The sequence below is a fragment of the Paroedura picta genome, chromosome 17 (assembly GCF_049243985.1).
Source record: "Paroedura picta isolate Pp20150507F chromosome 17, Ppicta_v3.0, whole genome shotgun sequence".
Taxonomy (NCBI): domain Eukaryota; kingdom Metazoa; phylum Chordata; class Lepidosauria; order Squamata; family Gekkonidae; genus Paroedura; species Paroedura picta.
The window spans coordinates 8,572,715-8,592,995 of NC_135385.1; positions in this window are offsets into that span (position 1 = coordinate 8,572,715).

The window sequence follows — 20,281 nt, forward strand, 5'->3', positions numbered from 1 at the left end:
CTTACCATAGAGTTCCTGGTGATTCCTAGAATGACCGGGAAATGCCAAAGGATGGCTCTAAGAATCGCTAGGAAATTCTATGGTAAAACTGAATGTTCCTATCAGAGATTTCCTGGAGATTCCTAGAGCTACCCATTGCCACTTCCTGATAGCTCTAGGAATTATCAGGAAACCTACAGTAAGAACTTCCAGTCAGCAGCCTACACCTTCACCTACCTGAGGCAAAATTGGGCAGAAGGGTTTTTTGGATACCATACCTGCGCCACTGTCTCAGCTGGACTAAATGTTCAGGCCTCTGGGATGGTCAAAGCCAGTTTGGATGACATTGTACCAGAGAGGAAGTGGTAACTACACTTATCTATCTGATAGGTCCAAAGCACTTTTAAATACAATAGCAGCTTGCAGTTTTTGCAACCACCCTGCAAGGTAGGTCAAGGATTTTCATCCTCATATTTTACAGAGAGAGAGAGAGAGTCGTCCTGAAACAGGCGAGATATTTTATGGCAGAAGCAAGATTCGAACCCAGGACACTCCGCTCCTTCCCTTAGCTGCGGCAACACACCAACACCCCTTTCTGCCTGCCTGCCGACATTTAACCTGAAAAGTCGAATCAAGCAAGGGGGCAGAGTGACGGGATTCACAACCTGGCTTCCTTGTTTGAGAGAAACAGCAGGAAAGTCAGCATGTCAAATACCAGCAAGGGCTGGGCTTGTGAGCTTGGTCTTTCAAAATGGAGCCTGAGCATTTCAAAATGGCCTTGGTCATGACCAGGGAACGATGAAGCACCATAAAGTACAGGAGGTCTTGGCCTCTGTTGGTTTGCTCTTCTCCTCAGCCCCTTCACCTCCTTTGGATGTTTTCTGCCAATTTCCCTGGTCACTTCCTCCCATTGTATCATCCTACCTGCTTATTTACAGGTTAACAAACCACCTCTTGGTACCAATACCACACCTACCCACCCAGGCTCTGATCTGTGCCAGGAGGCTCGAAGCTTTGATATGAATATCTCCTTGGGTTCTTGTTTGTGCCACGGCGCTCTCCCGGAATTTAATTAAGCAATGTTTTGAACTTGTATTATATATGTTTGAGCAATTTTGCAAAAGCCAGCCGCGTGAGCTACTCACCTGCTCAAGGGGGAGGGAAGAAAGGAAGCCGGCAAGTCCCAAGTCTGCAAACGTTTTGCGGGGCCATTTGCTTCTGAAAAGACCAAGGCAGCTTTGTCACCGAAGGATGGGTTTTCGTTGGGAAGGCCTGGCTCATTTCTTCATTGTACTTTTAGACGGGGCCAAGAAGCCAGGAGAAAGGCAAGACGATGACATGAGCAAAGAGAAATGAGGAGGTGGGCTTTCTGGAATGCCGACGGCCGTAGCTGATTGGCCAGAGGGTGGCTATGGGGAATATAGGGACAGGGGAGTAGAGGTAGTCCTGCCATTCAATGCAGGGGGGAACCCTCCTCTGGCGGAGCGATTTTGGGGTGTCCTTTGAAAGAGCGGCACATGGAGAGAGATTCGGCTGTGTTGGTTTCTTACCACTAGGGGGAGCCATGAAGGTTGTTCACCTCCGGCACAGACCCGTCTAGCTACAACGTCCCGGAGAAGCAAGCCCTTGCTTTCATTTTTATTTCATTTTAAACATGTGAACTCCCACATCCGAGTACCTCCCGAGCCCCGGACGATTCAGTCTCGCTTCACCAACTGGCTGATGCCCCGTTACCTGGGAGGTGCACAGCCTGGGTGCATGGAAGGCCACAAGCAGATTTTATCAGAAACATTACGGTGGAAGTCTCCATGTATCGGAAGAAGTGTGCATACAAAAGCTTATGCTGTGAGGGATACCTAATGGACTCAAACTTTGTAAAGGGAGCAGACAAATTAATGGAGGATCAGTCGACCAAAAATTAGAAACTGCGAGGACTAGATGGAACCTCCGTGTTCAGGAGCAGCTACAAGAAACCAATTCCGTTTTTAACATTATACTTAGGGTTAGGTACACTCGCTTGTTTTTTAATTCTGGATTATCCTCTACATGCTAGAAACCCATATTACAACACCAAGAAGAAAGCTAAGTTCTGCGACCTGTATGAATTCTGTCGTTTTGGAAGTTCATTCTGCCTTTTGACTGTTTTGCAGAATTTATTCTGAGGTTCTGAACAAAGACGAGGGGGGGACTCACAACGATGCGGGAACAGAAACACTACTGGTGAACATTATCTGCCACATTGACCATTTCCGCACTGAAGGATGCAGGATGCAGTCAGGAATCATAGAGTTGGAAGGGACCTCCTGGGTTATCTACCTTAACCCCCTGCACTATGCACACAACCCTATTGCTCATCCACTGTAACCTGCCACCCCCTTGAATCTGAAGTTTGAGTCAGGGCAGGTTGCCCCGCCTCTTCCTGCTCCCGCACAGGCCTGGAGCACCTCATCTGCCCTGGATTTGTGCTCAGGAGCCAGGCAAGCGAAGTTCCTAGTGCAGAAACAGCATCGAGCAGAAATTTGTAGTCATAAGGACTAGAAACTTAGAGGTCTTTAAACGTGAAAAGCTAAGGAAGTCTGGAAATCACATCAAAGTCCCTACATGGCTCTTGCAGTGTAACATTGTTTGCAATCAGTATCCTAAAAAAACAAACAAACCCAAGCCATAATTCACTACTTATATCTATTTATTTTTATAATCGCAGGACTTAAAAACAACCAAGCCTTATAGAGAGGGGCAGTTAATACATCCAATAATAATCATGATAATGAAAACAATAGCCATAATGAGACGGCAAACTGATCTTGTGAGTTTTTTCGCCGAAACGAAACAGTTATTTGGACAAATGTGTTCTAAGGGTCCCCCAAAGTTCCCCCAAAACAGTCACCTTTTCAGAGAGGGGTGGCCTAAAATCCAGAAGGCCACAACGGCTCCCCTCTGCCTGTCCTACCTCGCAGGGGTATTGTGAAGATAAACAGCATGTTAGAAGGGAAGGGAGGGGGGGAACTGTCAGCACTGCCTTGCTCTCCTTGGCAGGAGGGCAGGATTTTAAAAACATATATGTTTTAAATCTCCAAGAACAGCTGGCAGGAGAATCCTGATGAGGGATGCTGCAGAGTTGTCGCTGAACTCTCCAAGCCACCATCTCCGTCCTGCCACCGATCCGAAACAGAGCAGCGCCATCTGTCGGCTCCTCGGGAGAAGAATATCCCTCCCCCAGCCCATCCAAGCACTTCCAAAAGACGGTACTGGTTGGCCTGCCGTTCATAATGGGGGCCCCAACTGCAAGGATTCTTCCTGCCAAGTCCTGCTGAGACGTGGATGCCAAATTTAGAGGAGGGGATCCAAACTTTTCCTCGACTCGCAGCCAAATCTAGCATTTCCCCGTTACTTGGGGGAAGGAAGAGAGTCTTGGGGTTTTCCTCTCAGGAACTTGGAAAAATCCAATGTGTGATGAATGGAAGAATCCCAGAATCCCAGAGTGGGAAGGGGCCATCGAGGCCATCTAGTCCCACCCCCTGCTCAGTGCAGAATCAGCCTCCAGCATCCAGGAGAAGGATCTGTCCAGCCGCTGCTTGAAGACCGCCAGTGAGGGGGAGCTCCCCACCTCCTGAGGCAGCCCATTCCACTGCTGAACTACTTGGGCTGTGAATTTTGTCCCTGATATCTAGCCTGCACTTTTCTCCATGTTGTTTAAACCCATTCATGTGGGTCCTTTTTCCTGCTGCCCACAGGAACCGTTCCCTGCCCTCCTCCAAAGGACAACCTTTCAGATCCTTCAAGAGAGCCCTCCTGCCCCCTCTCCACCTCCTCTTCTCCAGGCTGGACATTCTCAAATGTGCAAACTGCAGACCAGCCCAAATTCGTCATGAGCTTTCGTTTGCGCGGGAGTTAATGCCCGTCCCTATTTGGGGCTCGAGCTTCTAGCAAGGCCTGCCACCTTTTTGCCATATGAGTTGTTTGGATCTGAACCAGGGTTGCCAATCTCCAGACTGCTTGGCGATCTCCCAGAATTGCAGCTCACGGCCAGACTGGTTTGAGTTGATGAGTTATGCCATCTGAGAGTCGGCTGCCTAGGGAGGTGGGGAGCTCCCCCTGACTGGCAGTCTTCAAGAAGCAGCTGGACAGATGTTTCTCCTGGATGCTTGAGGCTGATCCTGACTTGAGCAGGGGGTGGGACTAGATGGCCTTGATGGCCCCTTCCCTTATTCTCCAAGTTCCCAAATGGGCTGCTTTGTAGGGGGGACTGCTTGGCATTTTACCCTACTGAAGTTCCTCCATCCCCCAATCCTCCCCAGGCTTTACACCCCCAAATCTTTAGGGATTTTCCAGCCTAGAGTTAGCAACCGTGGTTAGATTGAACCTGGTTTTCCGCTGGTGGAAATAGGAGAAGGGGGTTGACCCCCTCAAAAAGCTACACTGAGGATCACAAGACTTTCACGGACAAAAACCAACTGGAAGAAGATGAGATGTTAGGAAGCGACGGGTTTTTAATCTGCCCTCCCCCTTGTCAGAAAGCTCCATTGCAGGCTGTCAGCCAGTCCCATCAGATGAGTTAGTCGGAATAAAGGATCTAAACAGGGCTTAGAAGGCCTGGGTTCATATTTATTCCTCCCTGGCCATGATTCTCGGTGGCTGTGTGGACAAAATTCATTCTCTGAGCTACCCTGGGAGAACTGGGAGGGTCAATGGAGAAGCAGGAGTTTTGTCCTGGTGCAGTGGTTAAAGCAGGGGTCCCCAACATGGGAGCCATGGTACATACTGGCGCCATTTCTGGTGCCCACCAAGTGTTTTTAGGAAGTGGGTGTGGCCAGGTAGGACTTTTGCCCAATCAGGCTTTGGAGATTTGATTGTCAGCATATATTTGGTGAAATGTTGCTTTGGCAGAAGTGGCAACCATTTTGTGGCTGGCTCCGCCTCCTATGGCAGCCATTTTGTGGCTGGCTCCACCTCCTGTTTCAGCCATCTTGTGGCAGCCATTTTGTGGCTACACCCCCCATGCCGGGTCAGAATTCCAAACACGCCCACGGGCTCAAAAAGATCGAGGACCCCTGGGCTAGAGTGTCGGAGCAGGTGCTGGAAGATCTGGGTTTGAATCCCCACTCTGCCATGCTGGGTGACCTTGAGCCCATTAAACACCCTTGGCCTGGCCTACCTACAGGGTTGTTGTGAGGATAAAACAGAGGAGAGTCGAAAGATGCACGCTGGGGACAAAGTCAGAAGAGAAAACTAGTAAAACGTAAGAAACAAAATAAATAAATCCCAAACTAAGCCTTGAATACCAACAAGCCATTTGTGAGTTGAACGATTCACTTCTCTTTCCCTGCCTCGGCTGCTGTACAGAGACGAATCCCGCCCCGCCCCATCCTCTCCCCCCCCCCCAAATCCTTTTCACTTAGAACACAAAAGAGGGGGTCACGCCGCTTCATTATTTAACGTCTGCAAAATGCAACTTTGAAGGTGTTAAGTGCCCGCTTTAGATGCTAAATATTATTATTAACCACAAAGGGAGAGGAATGGAAGCGGAGCGGGCCTCGAGTTCAAACGGAGGCCTCTCGCTTTAAAGCGTGCTTAACTGGAGGGCGGGTGTGCGGGCGGCCAGAGTTGACGCGGTTTCCAAGGATAGAAGCAATTACCCCGTAGCATAGCGGCACCCGGTAAATTAAAATTAATTGAATGCTATAGAAAAAGGAATGGGGGAGAGCAAGCCGCCGCTAATATTCCCGTTTTGTTCTATTTTCTGTCGCTCGAAGCGATGCAAGCTGCCGGAAGTGAGGAGGAGGAGGAGGAGAGAGGCTCTGGGTGGGCATATCCCCTCCTGAAGAAGCCCCTCTGTAGGGTTGCCCGCGCCAGCTGGGAAATGCCGGGCGATTTGGGGGCGGAGCCAGAGGAAGGCGGAGTTTGGGGAGGGGAGGGGCTTCGAAAGGGGTATAATACCATAGAGTCTGCTTTCCGAAGTGGCCTTCTGCTTTCATCTGACATTCAAAACACTAAAAAGCAAAATTTAAAGCCGCAGTTGCGGATGGGTAGTCAATAACCCCCCGAGGGACGGCGGAGCAAACAAATGGTTTCCACAGTGAGGGCTCTAGGAATTCCCCCTAGTCTCTATGACCATCGCCACAGAGATAGGGGCAAACTCCTAGAGCATCACCCAGCTTCGACATGACATTGTCCCCAGGATCCTGGCGCATGGTGCCCGATCCCCCCGTGCCTTGCCGTTCAAAAAGCAGAAAAGTAACTATTATTAAGTCGGACGTCCACGCAATTTGTCAGCGAAACGAAGCATCTTGTCTCTCACCCGCAGATTACAGTGTGAAGGGGGGAAATTAGTCATAAGATGGATCTCTTGCCCGGCCTGCTTCGTTCCCATAAATTAAGCCACCGACGTTTGCATTTGACTTAGAATAAACTTGGCTTCGTACGCCGGGCTCCGGATCCTCCAGTTTAATAAGGACGACAGGACAATCCATCACAGCCGTCCCGTCGTCGGTGTGATCTCGTTCCACGCTGGGCCCTTCTCAACGACGAGTCACGTTTCCTGTTTGACAAGCCGCTGTCGGAAACGGTTTTTGAGGGCTTGGTAACTGGAAGCTGCCCCACTCAAATCGACTATGCCTGGAACTCGGTCGAAAATATTCCCAAGGAAAGACTCTACCTTGTCCACCGGAACCAGCACCGGGACACGGGTTCAAAACTCAACACCAGAAGGTACACCCGCGGTTGGATAACAGGCCCATTTCTAGAGGACCAGATAGGATTGCCGGATCTGGGTTGGAAATTCTTGGAGATTTGGGAGTGGTGCTGGGGAGGGGAGACCTAAGCACAGAGTCATATTTAGGGTGTTCCGGGGCCTTCCAAAATTGGGGGGCGCCACCGGAAAGGCCGTGTCAGAGAGACCCACTGGCCTCACCAGTGACTAGATGATCTTAACCAGCAAGCTGACTTGGATGGGATCTTTTCTCCCCCCACGCCCGGGGTTAGACCAGTGCCAGACAGCTCAGAGGTCTGAAATGAATGAACTCGTTCCAGACCTGGTTCATGGGTAAAAGGGGATTGCTGGAGCGACACGATCCTCTCCTTAATTATGTCCTCTTTCTCCCCCTGAGTTGCTGCGAGTCTCCATTCTCCTTGATGACTTCTTACCCACCCGGAAGAGGTGTGTGTGTGTACATGCCTGAGCATAGATTTCCTTCCTCTGACCTGACTTGGCTGCCTGATCCGGGAGTAAATCCTACCTGCCAACAGGTACAAGGGCAGAAGGGAGTGCATGCTGTGGCGAATGTCTGGTGGGGCTCACAGCAGAAGCAAACTTCTCGGTGGGGTCTCCCGGGACGGTGCTGAGTTGAGAGCTGGCATTCATAGCATACACCATCTGGCATTGGCAGTGCTGGCACATGTTTCGGTATTACCCAGATCGATTAGGCAGGCCGGCAGATGCCCGTCTGTATTGCAGTGCCCCAAAACAGGTTCTTTCCAGCCCCCGGGAGAGTTTTCCTGAAAATAGTGAGGGACCAAAAATGGAAGGGTGGTTTGAGCTAAAGGCAGTGGGGGGCAGGAAACAGCATATGAGTGATAGTATGACCTAGCAGTCAGAACGTTGGCTTGAGACCAGTGAAAGCTGTGACTTTGGAGGCCCATCACTACCTCGCAGGGCTGTTGTGAAGAGAAACCAGACTGATTTCCCAAAGATGTTCCCTTGAACTCCTTCCATGGAAGGTGGGATTCATATATCCTGTTTCTATATTTTAGAGGGAACTTTTCACTCAGTGGTTTACAATTGTCTACCCATCCTCTTCCTACACCCTTGGTTAGAATTTGAATGGGAGAGCACCAAGGAGGTCCACCAGGGTTGTTCTGTAGAGGCAGGCAATGGTGAACCCACCTCTGTTCATCTCTTGGATAGCCCAGACTACTCCGTTCTTGTCAGATCTCAGAAGCTAAGCAGGGTCAGCCCTAGTTAGTACTTAGGCGGGCGACCACCAAGGACATTCAGGGTTGCTACGGAGAATCAGGAAATGGCAAATCATGTCTGTTCATCTCTTAGCCTTGAAAACCCAGCAACTCGAAGGCCCTTTCCACCCCCACACATAATAGGATCTGGTCATAACAAATAATTATCAACACACATCTTCATTGTTACACCACATCATTGTGTGCTTCCTGGGAAGGAAAGCAATGAAAACTGGAAGGGCACGCTGCCCTGGTTAGAATGCTCTTCCACGTTATCATTTGGCTCTTTTGCTCGGTCTCGGGGTGGGGTGGGGGCTGTTTTTCTATGCCTGGCTTGGTTTTTGCTTTATGCCTCTTCGCTTGGCCCCCAAGTCCTTCAAAATTCTGGCCCCAGGTGCTCCGGAGACATTAGATTTGCTATTTTCCAGAGGTGCCCACCACGTGTGTTTCCTCTCCCTCCCTCTCTTTATTTTGTCATCTGCATTGCTTAGGCCTGGGGGCAGCTTTCGAAATTAATTAATTAAAAGCATCATTCACTTGGAGCAGGACGGCACCAGCAGCCGATGGGGTGGAAGCATCTGCGGGGAAACCTGCATTTTGAGGAGAACCGTCTGATCCTCTCTCTTCACAATCCTTTGTGGGGTTTTCAGCATGCCCGAATTTCCAGGGCGATTCGGATTCCAAAAAGGTGCCTTTGTGGTGGTTTCGTGCTTCACCTGAGAACATGACCTTCTTCGGGGCTCACTGATTCTCCCCCCGCCCCTGTTCCTTTTTTGCTGTCGTCTCCAAAGCGCAAGGGAATATCCCTCTGCTCAGGAGAGGCGCAATTTCCCCTCATTAATCACAACTGGATTTCTCCCAATGCCATGTAAATAATTTAGGGACGCAGGCGTCGATGGTGTCGCTTCCTCGTGCGCAGTGCGGAACCGGTGCCAGGAATCTTGGGAAAAGGGCCCAATAATAATGCGCCAGTCCAAAGTAATTAAAGAGCATCATTACATATAAATTTGTAATTAAACACTTTAACGTAATCATCCCACACAGCGTGGTTCCTGATGAATTAATTAAAAGAACTCCAGAAATTAATGTTTTCCTTGTCGGGATCGTTGTAGCGGCCGCAGCCGTCTCCCTAACTGTTCCTGCCGCGCCTTTGCGAAGTAATTATATCATTACTGAGGGACGGACGGGTCCGGAAATCTCACCAGACGAAGAAAGCTGAAACAAAGTCGAAATAAATAACCTGCCAGCTGAAAGCACCAAACGGCAGATCTGGGCTGAAGATACTGTATGTCTGTTGGCCTAAGCCAGTGGATCACAAAACTCCAGGATTTTTCATATACAGGAAGTGGCCTTCTTCTGAAGCTGAGAACTGGTCCTTCAGTCAGCATTATCTACCTTGACTGACTCTCCAGAGTCTCCGGTCTTTCCCATCCCCTCCTGCCTGTCCCTTTTAACTGGAGATGCCAAGGATTGAACCTGGAACCTTCTGCATGCCAAGCAGATGCTCCACCCCTGAGCTGAACCACAGCCCCTCTCTATAGCTCAGGGTCTCAGGCAAAGGTCTTTCCCACCCACCTCCAGCCTGGTCCTTTTGAAACCACTACCATAGAATGTACAGAGAATCGTCTGCAGTACACAAGAATTGCACAACAGGTTCAGGAAGCTCATGAAACAAGAATTGGCAGCATGCACACTTCTTCCAACATATCTGCAGGGTATGTGATGTATCTGAAGCATGAAGATGCACTTTAAGGAAGGCCCTGTGAAGAAAGTGAGAGGACAACATGTGCACACGGGAGAGGATGGGTCTGGTAGTGTTGAAGTGAGTGACTCAAAACATAGCTTTTGGGAGCATGTGCCCTTCTGAAGATGTATCCAAAGCAGGAAGTAGTCTGATGAAGTAAGCATGCATAAAAAAGCTTCTACCCAGAATAAAACTTTTTGGGTCTTAAAGGAGCCCCTGGACTCAAATTTTTGTTATTCAGGTATGTGAAGAAGTGTGCATGCTTACACCCAGAATTAAAACATTGTTGGTTGTTCTAGTGCAGAATTCTCCAACAGGGTGCCCATAAGTTGATGTTCCCTTCTTTTGAATTTTTCTTTTGAATTTTCAATTATGCATTGAACTTTTCTCCTCCCATGGGTTCCCGGGGCAGCAAGAGGATGGCGGGGTTGGGAAGGGGAGGGACTTCAGTGAAATATAAGACCAAAGAGTCCACCCTTTGAAGTAGCCCTTTATCCTGTGTGAACGGATCTCTAGTGCTTGGAGAAATGTCGCATGAGATGTCCACCCAGAGGTTGGCGCCTCTGGGAGCCAGCGTGGTTAAGAGCAGTGGCCTGTGATCTCGAGCTAGTCACTGTTCTCTCAGAAGTGTTCTTGTGGAGAAGTTCTCCCTGAACTCTCTCAGCCCACCAAACTCACAGGGCGTCTGTTGTGGGGAGAGGAAGAGAAAGGTATTTGTAAGCCACTTTTGGACTCCATCAGGTAGTGAAAAGTGGGGTACAATCCCACCCCCCCACCCCGTTTTTCTTCTTCTCTAATTCCAGATTGGGGGGGAAATCAGAATACGGTTTTATTTGCAGGGGTGTCAGGCAGTAATGATGTCGAGTTTATACCTTAATTGTTCTTACACCTATCAATGCCAAGGAACTCAATCTCTGTGGTAAAGGCACGGGTCCCCCTTCCGCCCCCCTCCTCTGCTCCCCTCATTCGGACCCCCATCAGTCTGCACACCAAACCATGTCATCCAACCCGCAATTGCAGGTCGCTGCAGAGGGGTACACTCCAGTGCAAGCCCCGGCAGAGCCTAGCTGGGGAGGGGAGGAACGGAGCCATGTTAATTAGATCTCAGCGGGGATCCCCTTCTTCCTTCCACGTTCATTTCGGCAACGCCCGGACATGTATTTTCACGCTGCCGCTCTTTCCCTTGGCCACCTGATCTTCGCCACCCTCTCTAGTCTGTTCACAGGCAGCCGAGCAGGCCCCTGGTGCAGGCCGGCCACATCTCCTTGCTGGCCAGCTTCCAAATTGGAAACGTGGCCTGCGGCACCTGTTCCTTTTCACCTGCTCCCTTGTCTTCTTCCCCTCTGGGAGGGGAAGAAGTAGAACATGTGAATCTGCTCAGATGTTGGCCCATGAGGAGTATTGTCTCCTCAGACTAGCAGCTGCTCTCGGTCTCGGGCAGGGGTCTTTCCTGTTACCTCTGGCCCTTTCAACTGGAGGTACCGGGGATTGAACCTGGGAACTTCTGCATGCAAAGCAGATACTCTACCACTAAGCCACTCGCCCTCCTTTTCATGAAGCTGTCTTATACTGAATTAGACCACTGGTCTATCAAGGTCGTTATTGTCTACTAAGACCTGTGGTGGCTCTCCGGGGTCTCAAGTGAAGGTCTTTCACTCCACTAGTTTTTAAGTGGAGATGTCAGGGATCAAACCTGGGATTTTCTGTGTGCCATGCAGGTGTTCTTCACCGGTGAAATATGGACCATTTCAGTAGACAGCCGACAACGGCCATGAGGTGGTGTATTGAATTATGTTGTTTAACTAGAGCCGAAATGGTTGACAATTCTGGGGAATTCCTGGTGATTTGAGGAGTGGTCTGAGGAGGGGAAGGGTTTGGGAGGGGCGGCATCTCAGAGGGGCCCAAGGCCACTGAGTCCATCCCCCACTGAAGCTATTTTCTCCCAGGGAACTGAGCTCTGCTGTCCCGAGATCAGTCCCAACCCCAGAAGATCAGCAGGCCCCACTTGGACATTAAACCAAACAGAAAAGAATCCAGATTCTGAATAATAAAGTATTTTTCAAAGTTCAGGAAGTTCTTGTATTTATTTTATACAGAAGTAACCAAAACGAGTTCCCGGATACAACACCCGTTTTTGAAATGAAACCTTCCTCAGTGGTTACCTCCTCAATAATTAATTTTGCATATAAATTTTTTTCTAATGACTGTCTTCCAGTATCACGTTGGCTGAAAGCTCTCAAATATGTGAATCAACCCCGTCATATTAAGAAATGTAAGCCAATGATGAGAGTCGTTAGAAAAAGATGCAAAATTCTGTAAACCATCATTATTGAAGAGATAACCACTGAGGAAGGTTTCTTTTCAAAAACGGGTATTGTACCCGGGAACTCATTTTGGTTACTTCTGGTAACTTCTGTATAAAATAAATACAAGAATTTCCTGGACTTTGAAAAATACTTTATTATTCAGACTCAGGATTCTTTTCTGTTCATTTTGTCTCTTGAGGAATCGGGAGTTCGGTTTTGGGCCCCGCCTGGAGGTTGGCAACTGCAACAGTCACAAATCTCTCTTTCCCCAAAGCCAGAATTCATTTTTTAGTTGGTAGTATTAGGAACTGAGTCTGGGACTTTCCCCATCACCAAGTGATGCTCTGGGTGCCTAAGACTGAAATAAACAGAAGAGATTCGAACCCAGGTCTGGCCTATCTCAGTCGGTCACATTAACTACTACATGATACTGCGGATAACTCTGTCATCCTTACCGAGGGCTGACGTGCTCTGTGGATGACCAGCAAATAAGACTCGACTCTGGTTCCCATGGTTCCATTTGTCCCATGCTATTTGAATACCCAAAGGTGACTGACACATGTCAATCACATCACAAATTCTCCCCTTGCTGTAAGTGACAGGTTTGTCCATGATGTCAGTTCACATGTTCCAATGTGAGCCCCCAAACTTTAGGCTGTCAAGTGAGCGATGCCAAGTGAATGTGTGGATATCTGTCTATTGGGCTGTTGGCCTGGAAAGCCCAAAGACAGAGAACTAGAGGGGAAAAAACTTGGCCTGGCTCTCTGAGGCCAAGGGACCCGCATTCCTTGTCCTTCGTTAATCCCAACAGAACAATTTACCTTTCGGAGCAGGTCCAAGATGTTAATTAAGATAAATCTACCTCAATTTTTAGATTCTCTTATCGTGTAATTTATCAAAATTATGTTAATTATTTCTGTAGGGCAGCAAAATTATTACCTCTTCCGTGTCTGATTTGTATTAATATTCATAATTTAATAATTCGGCAGCCAAGCCATCTGGTTTGGGGAGCAGCGTCGGTTTTCCCTCCCCTTGTTCCAGCCAAAAATATTCCGTCCTCCCCCCTACACACACACTTCCTGCATGAGACCAGAACGCCCCTAACGGCAGGCATAGGGGGGGAAAAAATCATGTGTGCTGTAGAACTGCCACCACCCGTCTCCTTGCCCCGCCCCCCATCGCGGGCCGAGATAACCATGCGCCGTCCACCTGTAAAAGCGGTCAGGGCCTTCCCCCGGCCTCCCCGCCGCACCCCCTGTCACACCCGTTCTGCTCAGCCCGGCAGGTGAGCAGAGCTGAATTGACATTTTCCACACTTAGTGATTTTTACACTGTAATTTGACATAATTAATGCCTACATTACTGCTGATAATTTAGCTAGTTAATTAAACTCGGAGGAGATAATTAAGGAAAGGCTACTGCTCGGACTGCTAATTGTTTTTGTCATTATTCGAGGCGGCCCAACAGCTGCTGGGCTGAGTCATCCTCTTTTGTCAGTTGACGGGCTCGTCACGTGACCGGGCCGCCGGCAAACAGAGGGCCCAGGGTAACATTGCCCGGGTCTCTCCAGGCCCCTAACGGAAGCGGAGGGCCTACCTGCCTCTGAGTTGGACGGCCGCCAGTCCCGCACGAGACGCCTCGTCCATGAATTAACAGCTGAGCCAGCCGCTCGGCGCTTGTGTGTACAGATGGCAAACGAATATTCGCACGGCCGGCCGCAGACTTTCCCCCGTCGAGGCAGCACATGGAGACCTTCCCCCCCCTCCCTCCGAGCGCTCGGCTGTAATGCTGGCATGGAGCAGGCAAGCGGGCGCATGCTTGTTCGAGGCACCGGCCGGGAAAGAGAAGAAGAATGTTTGGCAACAGCATTTGCTCCGCATGAAAAAAAAAAAAAAAAGAAAGCAAGTTCTGAATTTTCGCGGAGATGGGTGTTTCTGGGGAGATCTGTGCCTACGTACAAATGTCCATGGCCCCCCTCCCCAACATTTGGGCAGCTGATAGCGGAATGGGGTTGCCAACTTTCCCCTTTTTTTAACAGACCTGCTCCTGTGTTTTTAGTGCCGTCGGCTCTGCGCGGTTCGGCAGCTTTTCAGCACGCCCTGACGAAACCTAACCACTGCTCCCTGCCGTTCAACGCACAGAAGCCAGAAGGGAGGAGGTATTTTGTGCATGTGCGCCCTTCATCCATTGGCAATTTTCTTCCAAGACCGGATTGTGGAGGCTGGCATGGCGGGCCTCCTGCAGGGAAGGGATGGAGAAGTCTCCTGCCAGTAGCCTCGAGCATACGAATGAGAAATCAGGATACCCGAAGCGCTAAATAAATCAATAAAGGAGAGAAGGGGAAGGGGCTCCCCTCCAGTCGCAGATGTGGAGGGTACAGATTAAGGGAAGGGGAATTCCTGTCAACTATGGCAAAAAACAAGATACCCACAAGAATGTCTGTCTTCCTGCTATTGCATCAGAGGGTTTGTAGTCGGGTTGTGTAAAGCGGTCCCAATTCGGACCGATTCGGCTTCGGACAAAGCCGATTTGGAACCAATCCTAAGGGCATCAAACACCAGGTGGAGAAGGTGGGCCGCGCAGGAGATGTGCTTCAGGCCCATGTCTTTGACCACCTTCGTCATGTTTAGGGCACCATCTGTCACCAAGAATCCCTTGGTGAGCCCCGCCCCACTGCCTACCCACCTGTCTAACACCCTCATGATGGTGCCCCGAATGTTGTCCACCATGTGCCGCACACCGAAGGGCTCGATGTGCAGCAAGGCATGGCGAAAGCCACCCTGGCAGCCCTCACCTTGCCTAACAGGCTCCACCCCACCCAAGACCTCTTTTAAATCCCACCAATGTGCATTCAGTGAGATGTACGCATCCTGCGCATGACATGACGTCCATAGGTCTGATGTAAGTGTATGGTCCCAGAAGCTCGGGACATCTCTACCTCCACGTGCCCTATAAAGAGAGGGCAACACTGTCCTGCTAATCATGGTACGAATAGGAGGCGTGTACCAGGTGGATATGCGACGGCATATCCAGTGGAAGTAAAAATTGTCGTCCAGATGAAAGGGGTACCCCCTCCCACTGCCATGAGTGCAGCCGGGTCCTGGTTAGTGGCCCTACACCCTGCCGCAAAACCCCCTTTTGGCATGCCGCTGCCAGCCCAGGTAAAAATTTCCACCATGGTCGCTTGTCTCCCCATGAGAAGAACCCTTTGGGATAGACTCTAGTGGAGGTCCCGGGGAGATTCTCCAACCTGCTGCTGGCTGGTAGAGCCTGGCAAATTGCACTTATGTTGAAATTAAAAATATATGCATTACAATACTATTTTTTGCGTTCTATGCATCCTATGAAAACTTTTGTTGCTCCATATAGACCAAATTTTAATCAAGAACCCCCCACCCCCCGGTCAATGGTGTCCCACTTTACCAATGTTAAAATCTGGTCACCTTACTCTTGGCCAAACTCTGTGTCTACCTTTAGAGACAGAGAAATTAGAGGCCCTGCACTGACTGCACTGACACCTGTTTCTAAGTAGACCCTAGAAAACATATTAAACCTCCCCCCCATCCCCAGTTACTTTTTTGCTTCCTTAGACCCTAAGCTGACCTGATCTCTCTGGAGTTTTTTTGCCCCCGTTTTCTCTTGGGGATCATAAAACAAATTCAGGCACCTGCTGCTAAGACTGGCTATCTTTAAATGATGCTAGCTAACCTAGAGCAGGAAAGAATGCGGAAAAATCTTTTTGCAAGTTGTAAGTTTGTTAAAAGAGCCTCTTGTGGCGCTGAGTGGAAAGGCAGCAGACATGCAGTCTGAAAGCCCTGCCCATGAGGCTGGGAGTTCGATCCCAGCAGCCGGCTCAAGGTCAACTCAGCCTTCCATCCTTCCGAGGTCGGTCAAATGAGGACCAAGCTTGCTGGGGGGTAAACGGTAATGACTGGGGAAGGCACTGGCAAACCACCCCGTATTGAGTCTGCCATGAAAACGCAGGAGGGCGTCACCCCAAGGGTCAGACATGATCCGGTGCTTGCACAGGGGATACCTTCTGCCTGTTTGTTAAAAGCTAGCTGAGGACTAGCTTCAAGAAGTCTAGGAGGAAGCCCCCCCCCCAACCTGTTCCACTAAGAACTCTTGAATCAGATGGCCTTTAAATCAAGTCCTGCCTCTACCAGGAAAGCTGGCCTTCAGTGGAGAAGAGACACAGCCCCTGCAGCTGTTTTTAAACTATTATTAAGAGTTCCCCCTTGCTTTTTCTCTTATGAATCCAATTCTGAGCTGGCTAGTTAGGAAAGGAACTGTGTATTCTAAAAAAAATTAGTATGACTTTAAAATGTTTCCGAAAACAGTCTCTTTTACTGCCTATTGAGAGAGGCAGTCCTCACTGGGCACCCCAAGAAGAGCCAAAGGACACAATCAGGAAAAGCACAGCAAAAACCAGCCACCCAGAAACTGTCCCCCAAAAAACAGCCCTGCAAAGAATTCCTAAAGCCTAGGCTAGCACCCCCAAAAATTCACTGGTTCCCAAACCACAACAACACAGGCCTAGAATAATAAAATGGATTCAACAGCCCACTTTAAGAACACCAGAAGCGCCCCCCCAATAGACAAACAAACTCTGCCTTTCCCCCACAAATATCACACAAATGCAAAGTTGCAAACCTACAAGGGAAAAAACACCAGAAACGAACAACCTTCCTTTAATTCCAACCAGCACCCCCAAGAAACATCCAGCAACAACAACAATTCCACTCCAACAATTTCAATCAACAATTAGCCAACACGGGACCAGAACAATAAAAATAACAGCCCACTTTAATACCAGAAACAACCCCCACCACCACAACTGGGCAAATACCCCTCAAAAAAACAGCAAAAACAACAAATGAGCCCCAAAACAACCCCCCCAAAAAACACACCCCAGCCCACCCACAGAAACCCAAAGACAAAACATTTTGGGGAAAACAAGAAGTAAAGTCATAATTGGGAGGAGGAGGAGAAAAAACAGAAATAGAGAGGATAGAGGAGAGGAACCCCTTGGTCTTACTTTGAGATGTCTTCTTCAGCGATGATCCTCCAGAGTTCAGCGCAGGAAGGCAGCCAAGGCAACCCCCACGGACCAGCAGCAGCCTGGGAGTCAAAGATTCTCTCTCTACCAAAGCACAGCTGGACCAAATCAGCAACAAGCCAGGAACAAGGCACAGCTGGAAAGAGACCCCGCCCCCAGCTTTAAGTAGTCTCAAGGTCACCAAGAAAATGAAAAACCTTCTCTGAATGGCCAAGAGATGTTTCCCCCAAAAAGACCTGCCTCCCTATTGGCTAACTTCCCACCCAAGCATCCACCCCTCCATCTACCTTTCTGCTTTTGTTTTTTTTTCCAGGAAGCAGTTGCAAAATTGACCATGGTAGATGCATTTGATTTTGCAGTGATTGGTCCACGGTGCTCTCTCCCACCCACCCACCCACCCCTCCTCTTTGCCCTGCACAGGCCCCTGACAAAGCCTGGACTCGAACCCAGGACTCTGACCATTACATCACACCTGCTTTAACGGGCAATGCTATAAAGCCATGTTTTCTCATTCAGGATTTTGTGAATCTCTGGGGTTTCCTGAATGGGTGAGAGTTCATTAATTTTAATAGGTTTTTAAAATGTGTTAAACATTTATCAGGAGATACGGACAGAGATGGTCCCAAAATGGCCAATGATGGGCCTGGAGGGGTTAGGAAGGGGAGGGGTCTCGGATGGGCATGGACAAAGGACCAACTACTCCCTTAAGGACATACCTGATCAGAAGAGATGGAGAAGAGTTGGTTCTTAGATGCTGCTTTTCTCTTCCTGAAGGAGTCTCAAGGTGGCTCCATTTGCCTTCCCTTTCCTCTCCTCACAACAGACACCCTGTGAGGTGGGTGAGGCTGAGAGAGCCCTGAGATTTCTGCTCAGTCAGAACAGAAGAAGAAGGTTCTTATTTGCCACTTTTCTCTACCTGAAGGAGTCTCACAGCTGCTTCTAATCACCTTCCCTTCCTCTCCCCACAACAGACCCCCTGTGAGGGGAGGCTGAGGGAACCCTGATATTACTGAAAAAGAATAAGAGTTGGTTCTTATAGGCCAGTTTTCTCTACTCAGAGGAGTCTCAAAGCGGCTTCCAGTTGCCTTCCCTTTCCTCTTCCCACAACAGACCCCCTGTGAGGTGGGTGAGGCTGAGAGAGCCCTGAGATTACTGAAGGGGAAGAAGAGTTGGTTCTTATTTGCCACTTTTCTGTCCCTGAAGGAGTCTCAAAGCCACTTATAATCGCCTTCCCTTTCCTCTCCCCTCAACAGACACCCTGTGGGGTGGGTGAGGCTGAGAGAGCCCTGATATTACTGAAGAAGAAGAAGAGTTGGTTCTTATTTGCCAGTTTTCTCTACTCAAAGGAGTCTCAAAGCGGTTTCCAGTCGCCTTCCCTTTCCTCTCCCCACAACAGACACCCTGTGAGGTGGGTGAGTCTGAGAGAGCCCTGATATTTCTGCTCAGTCAGAACAGAAGAAGAAGGTTCTTATTTGCCACTTTTCTCTACCTGAAGGAGTCTCACAGCAGCTTCTAATCACCTTCCCTTCCTCTCTCCACAACAGACCCCCTGTGAGGGAGGGCTGAGAGAGCCCTGATATTACTGAAGAAGAAGACTTGGTTCTTATTTGCCAGTTTTCTCTACTCAAAGGAGTCTCAAAGCGGCTTCCAGTCGCCTTCCCTTTCCTCTCCTCACAACAGACACCCTGTGAAGTGGGTGAGGCTGAGAGAGCCCCGATATCACTGCTCGGTCAGAACACCTGAGAACAGTTTAATCAGTGCTCTAACGAGCCCAAGGTCGCCCAGCTGGCTGCATGTGGGGGAGCGCAGAATCGAACCCAGCTTGCCAGATTAGAAGTCCGCACTCCTAACCACAACACCAAACTGGCTCTCACCACGGTCCTCTTTGGAATCCTGGCTCACAGGGACCCCCACATTTTGGGGTTTGGGCGGTTTTCTCTCAAGAGGGCTTTCTCTGCAGTGGAGCCAAAATTCCAGCTCTCTCTCCACAGAGACATGCCTGACCTCTTCTTTCCCATCGGCTGCCTGCCGATGAAGACATCAGAGAGCCAGTTTGGTGTTGTTGTTGAGAGTGGCAGACTGTAATGTGGAGAACTGGGTTCGATTCCCCCACTCTTCCTCCACCTGCAGCCAGCTGGGTGACCCCGGCTCTCTCGACCTCACCTACCTTGAAAGGTGTCTGTTGTGGGGAAAGGAAGGGGAGGCGGTCGTAAGCTGCTTTGAGGCCCATGAGGCCTGCTGCGTGACCTTGGGCCAGTCCAAGTTCTCTCAGAGCTCACCCAGTTCTCTCAGGGCTCACCTGGGTCCACCTACCTCACAGGGTGTCTGTTGGGGGGAGAGAGGTGAAGGAGGGAAAAGGAGGGTATAAAAGCCAACTATTCAACTATGTTTTAATTGCTGCCTCCATGGCTTGCATGTGTGTTTGTGTATTTTCCTCCAACAATGTATTTTCATTTGTTTGTAAGACACCCTTTTGTGCGGTGCATTTTTTCCCCTTTACGCCACCTCCGTGGCCCCGATGAGGGCAGAAAGGCGGAGGGTGAATTTTGCAAGTAAACAAAGATGCCCAGGCCCCAAACTCCTTCCCCATCCCGGTTGCTTGAACAGGCACACGTATGCGCACGCATAGAATACAATCAGACACGAACCAATTTCACGTGGAACATAGATAAAGACATAATTACCAGATTTACCGACGGGGGAAACAAGGCCGGGGGGCCGATAGAGGCCTCCGGGGCTCTGAAGGAACCGATATGCAAGCTATCGCTTTGGCCACTGAGGTGCCGGAAGAGGGCATCAGGCTGTAATTGGACGCAGAGTTCGGGAGAGCAGCGCAAAAGGAACCCCTTCCGTTCGTGCTGCAAATTGGTTTGTGCATTCCTTGGCCTGACATGCGCTGCGTTCAATGGGGCATTGACAGGATCTGTTGACCTAAGCAGAGAAGGACACCGGGACATCTTAGAGGAGGAGGAGGAGGAGGAGGAAAAGGAGAAGCAGAAGAAGACAAAGAGGAGGAGGAGGAGAATTGGTTCTTATACTTCACTTTTCTTGACCTGAAGACGTTTCAGAACAGCATCCAATTTTCTTCCCTTCCTCTCCCCACCACAGGGACCTTGTCAGGCAGGTGGGGCTGAGAGAGTTCGGAGAGAACCAGGACTGGCCCAGAAGGCCACCATAGTTAACCACTGCACCAGTTCTGGCCTTGCTGGTGGACCTCCTGAAGGACCTTTGGGTTTCAGCACA